Below are 15,303 nucleotides of genomic sequence, written 5' to 3'. Positions count from 1 at the left end.
TACAGAAAGGCCTCACTGAAACGGACAACTGGTGCCGGAGTCATGGCCTTAAACTAAATGCCAAAAAATGTATTGTCATCCCCTTTGGGAAAAACAAAGTGCCCACAAATTATCACATAGGCGGTAACCCACTGAGTATGGAAAAAGTAATCAGAGACCTGGGGACCCAAGTCGATAGTGACCTCTCATTTGACACCCACGTTGCCAAAGTGGTTAGAAAGACTTTCTACCTTGCCCACCTTATCATGAAGGGATTCACATCCAGATCAAAGGAGGTCATTGTGCCCCTGTACTCCTCCCTTATCAGGCCCATGATTGAGTACAATGCCCCATTTGGTATGTACCTCACCCAGCACTTGCAACAGCTAGAGAGACCCCAAAAGTACCTCACCAAGAGGATCAAGGGTCTCCAACATATGTCATATGCTGCCAGACTAAAGAAACTCCAACTCTATTCAGTAGCATACCGCCTACTCAGAGGTGATCTATGGATGACGTACAAGGCCATGTCCAATCAGGAATTGATGGACATGCTCCACCTCAAAAAATCCAAATCCATCAGAACCACGAGAGCTAAAGATTTGAACCTCAGCACAAATATGAATAGGACACGTTGGAGGGACAGATTCATAACTCAGAGGCTTCCCATACTCTGGAAAAGAATCCCAGTTCATGTTAGCCAGAGCCCCTCACTGACTCTCTTCAAGAGAAATCTTGACGAGTGGATGGGAGATCGTAGGTTTACCCAGGGGTCATCTCTGTGTCACTACTAGACAGAAGCACAGTAAACTAATTCTATTATGTAAGGGGGTCTTCACTGTGTCACTACTAGACAGAGGCACAGTATTCTAAATCTATTCTGTACACTTTTGTACCATTACATGGGGTGGCGAAAGTCACATCACTATGGCTAGGCTTATAAATGCCCCAGGGCAGATAGCCTAGTACTAAACTATGAAACTATGAAACTATGATTGGGTGATGGCATGGAGTTCAGATAAAGTGGTTTCTTTACAAATCAAAGTGGAGTCATCTGTGTATTGTATGCAGGTAGGTAGAGGTAGATTAGTAGGAAGGTCGTTAATGAATATGAAGAAGAGTAGAGGTCCCAGGACAGAGCCCTGTGGGACACCAAGGGTAATAGGGAGATGTTTGGATAGGTTATTATCCCAAAGGACAGCTTGCTGTCTATTGTGCATATAGGATTTAAACCACTGTAATGTCTGTGTGTCAAGTGAGAATGAGTCGAGTGTATTGAGTAGTAATTGATGGTTGACCATATCAAAAGCTTTAGAGAGATCAATGAACAGAGCAGAGGAGAGCATATTATTGTTATGATGTTTATTAATACAGTCTGTAAAGGATAGGAGAGCAGTGGTGGTACTGTGGAATGGTCTAAAACCATGTTGACAGTCAGCTAGAAGGTTATATTGGAGAATGTGGTCAAGAATTTGTTGGTGGATACATTTTTCCATAACTTTGGCTAGTGGTGATAGTAGGGCTATGGGCAGAAAGTTGGAGAGTTCAGTTGAGTTCCGTCCTTTGTGAAGTGGGATTATGTGAGAGATTTTCCATAGTGAAGGAATGGAGCCTTCAGTTATGATTCTATTAATTAGAATAGAGATGGGATAGGCAAGAGCTTTAGCAGCAGTTTGAAGGTATTCAGGTGGTAGGAGATCAGCTGAGGGTGTACAAGGTTTGAGTTTATGAAGCAGAGTATAGATGAGGGCTGTAGGAATATGTTTTAAGTGAAAGGTAGGTGGTAAGGTAGTGGGGGAGGACGATAGGGTAGGGATGAGAGGTGGTAGGGAGTTAGCTAGAGATTGGACAGTTTCAGTAAAAAAGCTGTTGAAAGCATCAGCAATCTCATTTGGAGAGTTTTGGTAAAGACCAGATGGGGTGGGTGTTTTGGAGTGTCCTGGATGTAAGAGTTTATTTATGCCTGACCAGAAGCTTTGGGTTGACTATGGTGATTTTGTTGGAGTTTGAAGAAATATTTTTTTTTATCCTGAAGTATTGATTTTTTGGTGGAATTTCTTAGTTGTCTAAAGTGCTGCTGATCAATTGGGTCTTTGGTGTTTCTCCATTTGGACCAGATTTTATTTCTTTGTAGGATTTGTTGTCTGGTTTCTTTAGTGAGCCATGGGGCTGTTTTGCATCTAGTTCTTATGGATCGTGAGGGGGCATGGAATTCTAAAATTTATAGGAATTTGGAGTTAAAATGGGATACTGCTTCATCAATTGGCAGGTGCCTTAAGGGTGACCAGTCACAGGCTTGAAGCTCAGCCTGAAAATTGACTGGATTAAATTTTTTTTTGTTGTGGGTGATTTTAAAGGTAGGTTGATTTGGAATATAGGATTTTTGTCTAGATAGGTAGGTTAGTGAGTGGTCACTAATATCATCAGGAAGGACACCTACTTTGTAAGAGAGAGATTGGCAGTTTATTAAGATCCAGTCTAATATACTTTCTTTGCTGGTGGGTTTATGGATTCTAGTGGGGGTGGTAATAGTTTGAGAGAAGCCGTAGAGGTTTATATGGGTTGTGGGTTCTAGAGTGGTACAGGAGTTCCAGTCTATATTAAAATCACTGAGTACTATGGTTTCTTGAGGGAAGGATATAGAAAGCCAGCAGAGGATACTTTCTATGATGCTAATGTTATTGCCTGGGGGTAGATAGGAGCATATTATGTTAATAGATTTAGTATTATTGAGCTGGAGCTTGGCAATAAAAATTTCCACATTGGTTTCTAGAGGGGGTTGTACCTGTATGGATGTGACCTGTAAATGAGATTTGTGCAATATTGCTACCCCACCACCCTTTTTGGTAGTTCGGTCTAACCTCAGGATGTTATAACCAGGTGGGAGTATTTCAGTGTCTTTTGTAATAGGTTTAAGCCAGGTTTCAGTTAAGCATAGGATATCAAAAGAGTGAGTATCTAGTAGAGCGTGCAGTTGGCTTACTTTATTGTTAACACTCCTTATATTGAGATGAGCTATGAGTAGTGAATTAGTGGGAGTGAAGGGGGGGGCGAGCTGTCTTAGGGTGTTGTTATAAGGTCCTGGGTTGGGATGAATGTCCCCATGAAGGAGAGGATATTTGAGAGGACTATATGGATGCTTCAGTGGTTTAGTGTAGTTAAATTGCACTTTCCTAAAATGTGTAAATGTAAAATGGGCTACTCTGTGGTATTTAGGTGATAGATAGGATGTGGTGGATATTATGTTAGAATGGCTAAGGATTTCAAGATTTATTATTAATGTTTGTTTAAGGGATTGGTGAGAAGATGAGAATTGTAGGTTTTCGTAATGAGTGAGAGTATAGGGAATAGAGAGGATAGATAATAGTAAAAGTAGGAGTGGTAGTTTAATGTAAATGAGTGAATAAGTAAAGGGCATGGTAAAGGAGATGATAAAATGTAATAGGGAATTAGGAGGTTGGAGTAAATGCGGGTGTGGACTAAATAGGTGTGAAAGAGGTAAGGGAGAGTGATTATCAGTATGTGAGTCACTGTGTAAGTGGTAGGTCTGTAAAGAGTGGTGAAAGATTATTTGATAGTAGTTAGAGGGAGTGGCTTGGTAAGTATAAAGGTAGGACCACTGGGGGTGTGTGGGAATTGGGGTAGGGTAGGGGAGTGGAGTGAGCCCGCAGGGCGAACGGAGTGGGTTACAGAAGGCAAGTGAGATTCTACAGAGACAATCAGGGAGCCGCAGACTCCTTAGGTGTCACTGGGTGAGTAGAGTGTGGCAATGCAGGAGAGAGGTAGTGAGTGATTGTGGAATAAAGGGAAGAAAAACAGAGTACAGCTAGATAGTGGGGAGAAGAAAAGGTACTAGTAGAGTGAAAGTAGCAAAAAGATTTTCAGCTCATCAAGGTATAAGAGCTATAAAAGTATTAAGAATAGATAGTTGGGAATGCGGAGTACAAGGTGTAACTCTAGATTGGAATTTGGTGCCACCTAGTGGGCAGAAAGTATAGTAGATGAAGGTAACAGTATTAGATACAGCTAGAAAAAGGAGTTACATATAAAAGGTAAGGGGGTGAAAAAAGGCAAATTGCTATTGGGGTGTAGAGGAGAAAATATTTGCTGCTGGTTTCCCTGCTCGCTAGCTTAGTTTTTCTTGTTGCTAGATAGTTATAAATAAATATATAATGCAGTTTAATAGGTAGGTCCAAGGTGGAACATACTTTCTTAGTCCTTTTGGAAGCTGGGAACACAATATATGTGCAGGGGCAACAGATTTCCTTGGCCAGACGTTGGGATGACTGTGACAAAAAAAAGCAGAGAGGGGTCCTGAAAGATCAAGCAGGTCCCTTAGTATAGGATAGAATGTAGAGAGTTTCTTAGTACGTTTGGAAGCTGGGAACACAATATATGTGCAGGGGCAACAGATTTCCTTGGCCAGACACTGGGATGGTTGTGACAAAAAAAGCAGAGAGGGGTCCTGAAAGATCAAGCAGGTCCCTTAGTATAGGATAGAAGGTAGAGAGTTTCTTAGTCCTTTTGGAAGCTGGGAACACAATATATGTGCAGGGGCAACAGATTTCCTTGGCCAGACGTTGGGATGGTTGTGACAAAAAAAGCAGAGAGGGGTCCTGAAAGATCAAGCATGTCCCTTAGTATAGGATAGAAGGTAGAGAGATAAGCACTAACCCTCTGCGACCAGGGACACAGCAGCCAGGGCAGTTACAGGGAGAATAAAATGCATTATGTCTTATTTGATATAATTATTTAAACTGTAGATGTTTGTATTGTTTATTTATTTATTTGACATTTGTTAACTGGGTTAGTCCGACTGGACAGAAGCCCTTTTTTAGCAGAGGCCCGAGGAGAAAAGCTTGAAGTATTACATGTAACAAAAGTAAACCAATGACAGAGTGAAACAATAAGGTTTAGTGTTAACTAAATATGACAACTAGTCAGAGAAAAAAACACTTGCTAGAGCATGTAGAGTGACTTAAAACATATTGAGGTTCAAAAGTACCATACAGTATTAACAAAAAAAACAAACAAAAAAATATTGGTCACACGCATACAAAAAATAAAGTGAACATATAAATTATAAATATACACTATATACAGGAGATAATTCCAAGGCACAAGTCACTATCCAAGTCTGCAAAGCTGTAGGATGAGACAAATACTATTATAGAATATATCGGCGACAGCAGAAATGGTTGCTGCAGGAGTATTAGGCGAGTATAAGAGGAGGGGAAGATAAGATTAATTTGGGTGATTGCACAGGCATGACCATGATTTACGAAGGGTATCCTTTAAAGCTGTTTTAAAAGAGTTTGGATTCAGGATCAATATAACAATAAGTGGTAGTTTATTCTAGGTGTTGCCATGGAGTAACTGTAGAAGAGTTTGCCAATATTTTTTTCAGCACATATACATACAGAAAATGTTGAGCTACAGAGGGCATAGTTGGGACTGTAGTGATGGATGAGGGAAGAGAGAGAGAGAGGGGCAGAAGGAGGGTTCATGTAAGACAGAATGAGTCAGGAGAAGCTGGGTAGTAGGATTTGATACTGAAATTCCAGCCACTGCAGGTTTTTCAAGGCTAGGTAGTGATGAGAGCGGTAAGGGAGATGGAAGGCAAATCTTGCAATTTTATTATGAGTTGCAATTTAGACATAAGGTTGGACTGGAGTTGAGTAAGAATAGGGGCGGCATACAGTATGGTGGGGAGTAGAAAGGCTTGTGCAAGGGAGAGCCTAGAAGCATCTGTGAGGAATTTCTTATGTCTATATAGCAGGCCTAACTTTTGATGATTTTTTTAATGCAGTGCTGAATAAGGAGATTGAACTTTAGCTGGTCATCGATAATAACATCTAGAAGTTTAGTATGAGGTTGAACAGAGATGATAGTGTTATTTAGGGAGGAGAGAGTAAAGGTAGCTTTGTGATATTGGAGAGATTTAGGGAGAAATAGAAGAAGCTTAGTTTTCTTAGGGTTAAATAGAAGTTGGCTGGATGTTAGCCATTTTTCGATTGAGTGCAGAGACTCTTGGGTGAGGGTGCGAAGATGGGAGATATTGTCTGAGCAGGAGATGATTGTGGAATCATCAGCATATTGTATGACTGACATACCTCTCAAGTGTACCTCATTACGAGGAACGTACCTCATTTGGGGTCTTAAAAAGTTCATGTTCCTCGAAATTCCTCAAAGTTCCACATTGAAAGAGTCTGTCACACATTCAGTGTTAGGATTTTTTTAAGTGAAATCCATGGTAAATAGAAATTAATCATATTAATTCATTAAAGGATCTTCTTTATATGTAAAACCAGCATATTTTAATCATCCTATGACCTTCCTAGTTGAAGTTGTTAGTAAGCCATTAGTATGTGTTCCACATTTTGCCCATTTGTTCCACATTATGAAGGTGAGTGTTCCTCATTTTGGCGATGGAAGGTTGAGAGATATGATGACTGAATTGAGTGGAGAGAAAAATTGGAGGGCATTAATGAAGATATTAAATAATAGAGGCCCAGGGATGGAGCCTTGAGATACCCCTGTTTGAAAAGGTAAGAAGGGGGAGAAATTAGATTTCCATTTAACTGCTTGGAATCTGTTGGAGAGGTAGCTGGAGAACCAAGAAAGTACAACGTTGGAGACATTAAAGGTAGTTAGCTTGGATAGAAGTAGTCTGTGGGAGAAAGTATCAAAGGCTTTGTATAGGTCCAGAAATAGACAGGAACCAACTTATTATTGTCATGAGAGTTAGCAATAGATTTTGTGAAGAATGTCAGCGCAGTAGCTGTACTGTGTTTTGGGCAAAAACCATGCTGTGTAGGGGTAAAGAGATTTTCTAGCAGAAGGTAATCAAGAAACTGTTTATGAATGCATTTTTCTAGAATTTTTGACAAGGAAGATAAAATGGCAATTGCCCTAAAATTTGAGGGGTCAGTTGAGATACCACCTATCTTATTTATGTTTTTTTTTGCTTTAATGTTTTTATTGATTTTATAAAATGAATGCATTTTCATAACTTCGCAATATAAAACATAATTTATACAGGTTAATAACTACATACAGTCAACAACTATAACATCTAAACAAACTATTTGCATATGTATCTAAGTAGATATTATACATTTTTCATTTAAAACTTTATTTCATGAGGTATTACATTCATCTCTCTCCATTATTCCATTCACTTTCTTCCATAAGATATAACAAGATGTGTTTTTTTCGATGTTTCTGAATTCTTTAAATGTGGGTGAAGTTTCCCTTTTCCAATTTGTAGTAATAGTTTAGCGTGTTATAGCCAGTAATGACCATAAAAGTGAAAACTTGGATCTAACAACACATTAGGACATGGAAGCATTAAACAAAATCAAATATTTAGACAAATAGAAATTAACATTAAAAACGTTTACAAGAAACAATTAACTTTATCCCAAAATGGTTTAAGTAAATGACAATCATAAAACATATGCCTCCAGTCTGCTCTCAAGTTCCTTTTAGATCTCCAACATCTTATATTTTGATTAAACATAATTTCTATTTTATATGATGTTATAAAGGACCTATAAATAAATTTTCATAGTTTCATAGGTTCATAGGTAGGTACTAGGCTATTGGCCCTTGGGCCTATATAAGCCTAGCCAAAAAGGTACCCTGGCTTTCACCACCCAATAAAATTATTTTCCTGTGCCCCTGTCAAGCAGAGCCACAGAGGTGATCCCTGGGGTGAATTTCCTATTTCCCATCCAATCATCAAAATTTTTCTTGAAGAGTGCTAATGAGGAGCTTTGTTTGATATAGATAGGTAGTTTGTTCCAGAGTATGGGAAGCCACTGGGACAGGAATCTATCCCCCCAGCATGTTCTAATTATTGTGGTGACAATTTTAGGTCCCTAGAGCGTGTAGCTTGAGGGGATTGGGATTTCTTTAAGTGGAGCATGTCCAATAGCTCTGGGTTTGACATAGTTTTGTATGTTAGGCAGAGATCGCCTCTGAGTAGGCAATATGGGATGGAGTAAAGCTAGAGTTTTTTGAGACGGTTTGAGTAGGGCATCTGTGTGAGGCCAGTAATCTTCTTTGTGAGGTATTTCTGTGACCTTTCCAGTTGTTGTAGATGTCTTGTGAGGTATATACCAAAAGGGGCGTTGTACTCTGTAATGGGTCTAATGAGTGACAAGTAGAGGGGAACAATGACCTCTTTTTTCCTAGATGAGAAACCTTTTGTGATGAGGTGTGCAATGTAGAAGGATTTCCTGACTACTGTGGTGATGTGATTATCAAAGGAGAGACTACTGTCCACCCGTGTCGCAATGTCTCTTATCACACTTCCTGTGTTAAGTAGACTACCACCTATGTGGTAGCTCATGGGTACAGAGTTTTTACCAAAGGAGATGACAATGCACTTTTTGGTATTGAACTTGAGGCCATGGCTTTGACACCAGGCATCTGTCTCCATGAGGCCCTTTTGTAGGATGTCCACATCATTAGGAGTTTTGAATATGGCTCCTAGTTTGCAGTCATCTGCGAACTTCATTAGCCAAAGACCTTCTGTGTTAGCCTGTACTTCAGAAAAGTAGATAACAAACAGGAGAGGACCCAGGACTGAACCCTGTTGTACTCCACTTGTCACTGGTCTGAAGTCGGATTTGGAGTCTGCTACTTTCACAGTGTGGGTTCTGTTCATGTGAACAGTTTCCATTGCAATGAACAAGATGTTTGCTTTGTGGAGAAAAGCTTTATTTTCTTGTCATTGTCATTTGGCATTTCATTATTTATTGTTTTATAGCAGTCCCAAAGATTTTCTGTATGATGTAATTTCTTTTTCTTAATTATTTTATAGATATTTGATAAGTAACCTTTTCCATGAACAGCATGTGTTGTTGAAAAGACCAGTGTTCTATAAATGTAAGTACATTTTGTCTGATTGTTAATTGCATTCTCTCCATTCTGTTTAAGATGTACTGTCTTATGTGTTGTATGCTTAGTTATAGATCATTACCTAAATCAAAATAGTTTATTTGTTCCATTTTTAAAACTTTTACAGAGACAAGTAACTGATGCCAATGTCAGTTCATGCTGATGTGTTTGTTATTTTTGAAGATTGTGAAATTATTGTTCTTAAGATGCTTTTGTAATACTTTGGAGGTTTTTACCCTGGGCCTTCACTGAAAATGTGCACCTACCCAGTCAGACTTTCTAGGTAATCAAATGTCAATAAATAAATAGATAGATGTACAGAAATACCAAAATACTTTTTTTTCTAATAGCTGATGGTTTTAGGTGTATGCCGTACTACTGTTTATGTGAAAGCACATACATACACTTCTTTCTTTGCAGTACATAAAGACTCCAGTTTGCCTACCATAAGCATTCATCCCTTTGGGGAATTCTGGCTCAAAGAAATGAGGAGAAGCTGGAACAATGCAGGCTATAGAAGATATTCTCATTCTGTTGGTCTCGGAACCTTCATATGTCAAGAAATCCTATGCCCTTGGAATAATCTTACCCTCTCAATAAAAGTCATCCCATCAACCCATGCTTTCAACTTTATATTGAATACCTATACTGGCTCCTATAAGTTCTAACATGGAATCTTCGACATCAAGCCCACCAATGGCCAATAGGCCTAGAACATTTATTTATTAGCATTTGATTAATCGGAAAGTTCAACTGGGCTATAGGAGCCAGTTTTAGGATAGTCCTAGGGAGAAAAAATTCCAGAAAAATCACTCTGTGTAATTACAGAGTTTCACTTTTTACAATGTTTTACAAAGATATAAATGCATAAGAATAATATGTGCAGATAAATTCCAAGGACAGAAAAATACAATTCTGGTATTTGCAGTTTAATCAGCTGTAGGCATAGTGTAACCACAGTGCTGTAAAGTATATCATTTAAATATTTGCATTTCAAGTAGTGGCAGAAGTATAAATGATGTTGCAGAATACACCATATTACCAACAACTGAAAAGATGATCAGATTTATAAAATACCATTTTGGAACAGTGAAATGCCTTAAAGGGTTGTATCCAGCTGAGAAGATTTAGGGTAGGAGTAATTTAATAGTTTCTTGGATAATAGAATAACTTATTTGGTTAGAATTCAGCAAAGAAGGGGACTTGGAGGAGAATAAAAGATTATTAACATATTGGTGGAACTCATTTTGTGTATTTAGACCTGGGTTGGGGAGGCAGGGGCATAATTTGCTGTTAAGGAAGTGATTCTACAACTTACAATTCAAGAGGTTTAGGTTTGTATTTTGTCTAATGCTCACAGGCAGAATACAGGGCTGCACCATGTTTGTTGTTTATTTTATGAGTTTAGGTCAGGAATGTGTTCATAATTCTTACAGATCTGGGAGAAGTTTAACAAATAATAATGGCATTCACAGTTGGACATTTATCGGGATAATGAAGGATGCTATGAGCTAGTTTGAGTTGATTGTACTTTAGGAAGTTTGGAAATTCCATCCATTTTAGCTGAAAGACATCTATGTAGTAATATGTTTTATTAGGTAGGTTGGCTGCAAACTTTTCTATTTTGTCATAAGATTATTCCAGTTTCAGCAAGATGGAAAAGTTGATATTAGTGAAAACTGGTAACACATAAATAACAATTGTTATGAGAAATGATGGGGTAGTATTTTCTTTTCTAGAATGCAGGATACGACAGGAGAACTACTTCTGCCTGTGTTTTTTTAATCATATTTTGAATACATATTTCAAACCTTATTTCTCATCAATAGCAACGCTCAATAGTTTTGTGTTGGATACTTCTCCCACTGTGGTGTTTTGTCCAAATGACATTTTGAACACCTTTTTTTGGTTGTGATAAACTTTGGATAGAAAAAAATGAAGATTTTGATTTTGGAGGGAGGGGAGGGTTCTGGAGTAGATGAGACTCACTGATGGCAGCTTTAATGAAAGAATAGGATTCTTGGGTAATAGTCACTAAGGTAGTCATGTCAGATGCAGAGTGGATTAAAGTAGAGTTGCCTGCATATTGTATGAGTTTTTTTTTGACTGGTTGCAATATGGAGTTTAAGAAATGTTGCAAAGAAGAGGGCCTACAATTGAGGTATGGGGTATTGCAATGTGGATGTCTAGGAAGGATGAGAAAGAAGCCTGCCATTCAAAACAATGTGTTCTGTCTGAGAGCTAGTCTTTGAACCAGGAGAGAATATGAGCCAAGAGATCAAATTTAGCAAATGTGTGAAGTAATTTTGAATTGGAAACAGTAAGAAGTGCCTTTGAAAGGATGAAAGAAATGAGATTAACATACCTTTCTTCCTAAGTTGGTTGATTGTTTTATTATAGGACAAAAGAGCTGTAGCTGTACCATGTGAAGATTGAAGTTCATGCTGCATAGGTGAAAGTAGTTTATTTGTTAGAATATATTTCAGTATTTGAGACAAAAACATTGTTCCAAGATTTTGGACAGTGGTAAGAGTATGGCTCTTTGATTATAGTTAGAAAATTTTGTTGATTTCCCTTTGTTTTGCAAAGGAAGAATGATTTTTTTTCACGTAGTATTGGAACATAGGATTCACAGATGGATCAACTGGGAGGTATGAAAGCTGGGCAGGCTATAGTTTTAGGGACTAGTTTTGAGTACCCAGCAAGGAATTGCTCAGCTGCCAGGGTTATAGACTTCAGTTTAGCTAAGAGTCACTGGATTAGTTTGGTAGGAATTGGTTCCAGTGAGAATGCTTGTGTATAATTTTTTATTAGTTGCTGAACATTAGTGCAGTTATCAGAGTTATTGGATTAAAGGGATTTTGCCAAATGTATGAAATGGCAGTTAAAATTTTGTGGATCTATAGGGTCAGTGTCATTGGTGAATTGATACAGTTGTGTTGTTTTACCAGGTTTTAAGAGTCTGTGTATGGTTGTCCAACAGGTTTGGGGGTTAAAGAGATAATTGTTTAGGAGGTATGAGAAGTGAACCCTTTTGTCAATGTATATGTATTTTTTGGTGAGGTTTCACAGATGTCTATAAGTCTGATAAGTAGATTGGAATTTGTGATTATGCCTGTATTTCAGTGCCGTAAACCTTTGTCTCACAATGCTTTTAGTATTAGTACTTAGCACAGAGCTGGGTTAGATTTGACTCACTTCCATCTCAGTGGCACATGAGCATCAAGTGTCTTACGGTAGAATTAAAGAGTTCAACTGCTTGATCTCTTGACAAGGTATTTAATGGGGATTAGTTAATGAGTTTAAGCAATGCAATGAAGGAGGATTAGTTAAAATGTTTTAAATTTCTAATTACGTTATAACTGATAAGTTTGGCGATTTCATTCAGAGTCAAATGGTACAGGTAAGGTTTTGATCACTAAGGAAGTCTGAAAAGATGCCAGTATTACAGATCTTATTAGAAACATCAGTCATTATCCAGTCAAGAATTGTTTTATTAGTATTTCTATTAAATCTAGTGGATGAGTTTATCATTTGGCTGAAGTTAAATATGTTGATAGTATTAGTGGTTTGATTAAAGTTTGTCCAGTTACTACTGAAGTTACTTAATATAATATATTCATGAATGATATTTTTTGCAGCCCAGGATAACATATATTCTATTATGGAGTGGATAGCTTTTGGTTGGATGTAGAACACAATAAAACATAGATATTTTTGAGGTTTAGTGTGACTGGTGTTTCTTCTTTTATAAGTTAGGCATTATGTAAGGATATATGAATAGTTCCAGTGAATAACCATATAGTATAGCTACTCCCCACTTAAACTGCCAGATCAGATAATGTTATATCTGGGAGGTACAATTTGTTCATCTTCGATAGCTGGTTAAAGCCAAGTCTCAGTTTCATAATAACATGCCAGGTTTATGAGTGGAGATCCTTGCATGGAATTCTGACATTTTATAGGAGAGACTACAAATGTTTTTATTGATGAGTTTAAGTCCAGGGGAAAAGTGGGGCGAGGGGGTTAGGTTGAGAAATCGGGGTATACTGAAGAAGTTGTGGGTTGGTTAGTACCAAAGGGATTACTGAAAGGATGCCTGGTTGGTTGGATGATATCTGGCTCAGAGGGGCCAGGACTTGGATATGTATCATCGCAGAGTGTAAATAGGCTGAAATTAATTTTTATTGAGACTATTTTTTGTTAATCCAGAAGAAAAAGAACTTTGAGGGGGCTGGGTAGAGGTAAATGCTGTCTGGTGTTTTTATGGGTATGTAATAAATTGTTTGAATTCATTGCTATAGTTTTAAATAGGTCTGCACCTGTCTTCCTATAGTTGGTACTAAGCTGTTGTTTAACATGAAGGCTACAGTTAGAGGGCTGTGGGAATGAGTACTGGAAAAGAATTTTAGTTACATAGTAAATAAGGATGAGTAAGAATGAGAAAAAGATCTGTGTAAGCGTATTACTGAGGTTAGATATTAAGGCAGTGGGAGTGTGTTACTGTGTTAGGTGAAAAGTACTTTAAGGCTATATAAGTATTCAGGTGTAAATGGCTTAACGAATATGGTCACCAAACCTATGAATCTATGAACTTAACTGAGTGTGATGTCTGAATTGGTAGTTCAAAGGAAATATCCTATTACCTTTAGTAATTCTGGTTGGGTGAAGTGACACTTAAGATGAGTAAACCCAAAGGAAATAGATTCCTGTTACAATAACATAACAACCTCTTTTCAAACTTCTAGTATTTTAAGTATCACACACAGCCATAATGTCAGTAAGAAAATGACCAAAACATTACTATTTTCACATCATATATCTGCATTGACAGATCTTTTATGAATAAATGACTGGAATTTTATCACCTTTATAATAAGGTAGACTAATTGGTCTAAATCACATCATACAAGTGGGACTTCCGTTAGGTAGGGAGGTTCCATTTCAGATGCAATAAAGATAGGATAGCAGAAATGACATCAGACTGATGAAAGCCAATAAAACCAGCACTTGCAAACTGGCTATCATTAAATATGGGGAACGATACTGTCATTCGCAGGTGCTCTCTAATAACTGAATTTACTTAAGATGATGCCAGGCTATATTGCCATGGACATCTCACTTTCTGTATTAGTCCTACAATTTATTGCGAAACAAGGCAAGTACTAGCTCCTTTATCAAATGCATTTCTCCACCATAATTTTAAGTGTTTCACTACCAGGATCTGTTGTAAATGAAAATGGGTTGTTAAATAAAAGCTTGACATCTGACAGTTAAAAGTTTCATAATACTGGCCTCAGATAACTGGTATCCTTCAATACTAGTAAATCTTGAACTGCCAACCTTCTTCTCACCTCCATACCCAGCTACTAGCTGAAGCATAATTATAAATGCAGTGCAGAAGCCATATGAAGATGATTATTCATTATGCTTTAGTTGGAGGCTGACTGCAGAGGTCATTGTGTGACTGCATCAGTCATCAATAATTTGTGATGGATATTAATTGAAGTTTGTGCTAGGTGATAGATATACTCAAGTAAATGAAAGAGATTGCAGACTTCCAAGGATGTAGCAGTGAATGCAACCTACCTCCATGCTTCTGTACTTGTTTCAGTGTTGCGTATCAAAAAACAAAAAGACATATGCACTTACACACATGCACTTACACATTAACTCTGACACACACACACACACACACACACACACACACACACACACACACACACACACACACACACACACACACACACACACACACACACACACACACACACACACATGCTATCTCATTCTTTGAAAAAGAATGCAACAATAAGAACTATTTATTTTAATCATTTAACTTCTTTTGGGCAAAGAATGGAATTTAGAGATATTAAATTTGCACAATGTAGCAGTTATCGACAGAATGAAATCACTCTGTATGCCTTTGTAGTGCTTAATAACATACATACCCACATGATTCTATTCATAGTTGACTAGAATATAGTCAGGTCATAATACTATCATAATCGAGTGAAAACCGACTCAGTAAAATTTGGAAATATGCTTTAACATGGATCATCTAAAGAGGTAAGTCCTGCTCCCCTTGCTGCTTGTTGTCAGGTTCATAGGTTCATAGGTTCATACTAGGCTATCTGCCTTAGGGCATTTATAAGCCTAGCCAGAGTGTGTTTGGCTTTCGCCACCCATTTTAAATTAATTTTGCTATGCCCTTTTTCGAGGTTAGTATACTGTGCCTCTGTCTAACAGTGACACAGAAGTGATACCCGGGTTAAACCTATGATCTCCCATCCACTCATCAAGATTCCTCTTGAAGAGAGTCAATGAGGGACTCTGTCTAACCTGGACTGGGATTTTATTCTAGAGTGAAGGGAGTCTCTGGGTTATGAATCTGTCCCACCAGCATGTCCTTTTTAT

Source organism: Protopterus annectens, chromosome 5.part0 (assembly GCF_019279795.1).
Source record: "Protopterus annectens isolate FY-2018-M chromosome 5.part0, PAN1.0, whole genome shotgun sequence".
NCBI classification, from domain to species: domain Eukaryota; kingdom Metazoa; phylum Chordata; order Ceratodontiformes; family Protopteridae; genus Protopterus; species Protopterus annectens.
The sequence above is the reverse complement of the archived record's forward strand: the minus strand, read 5'-3'. Positions refer to the sequence as shown.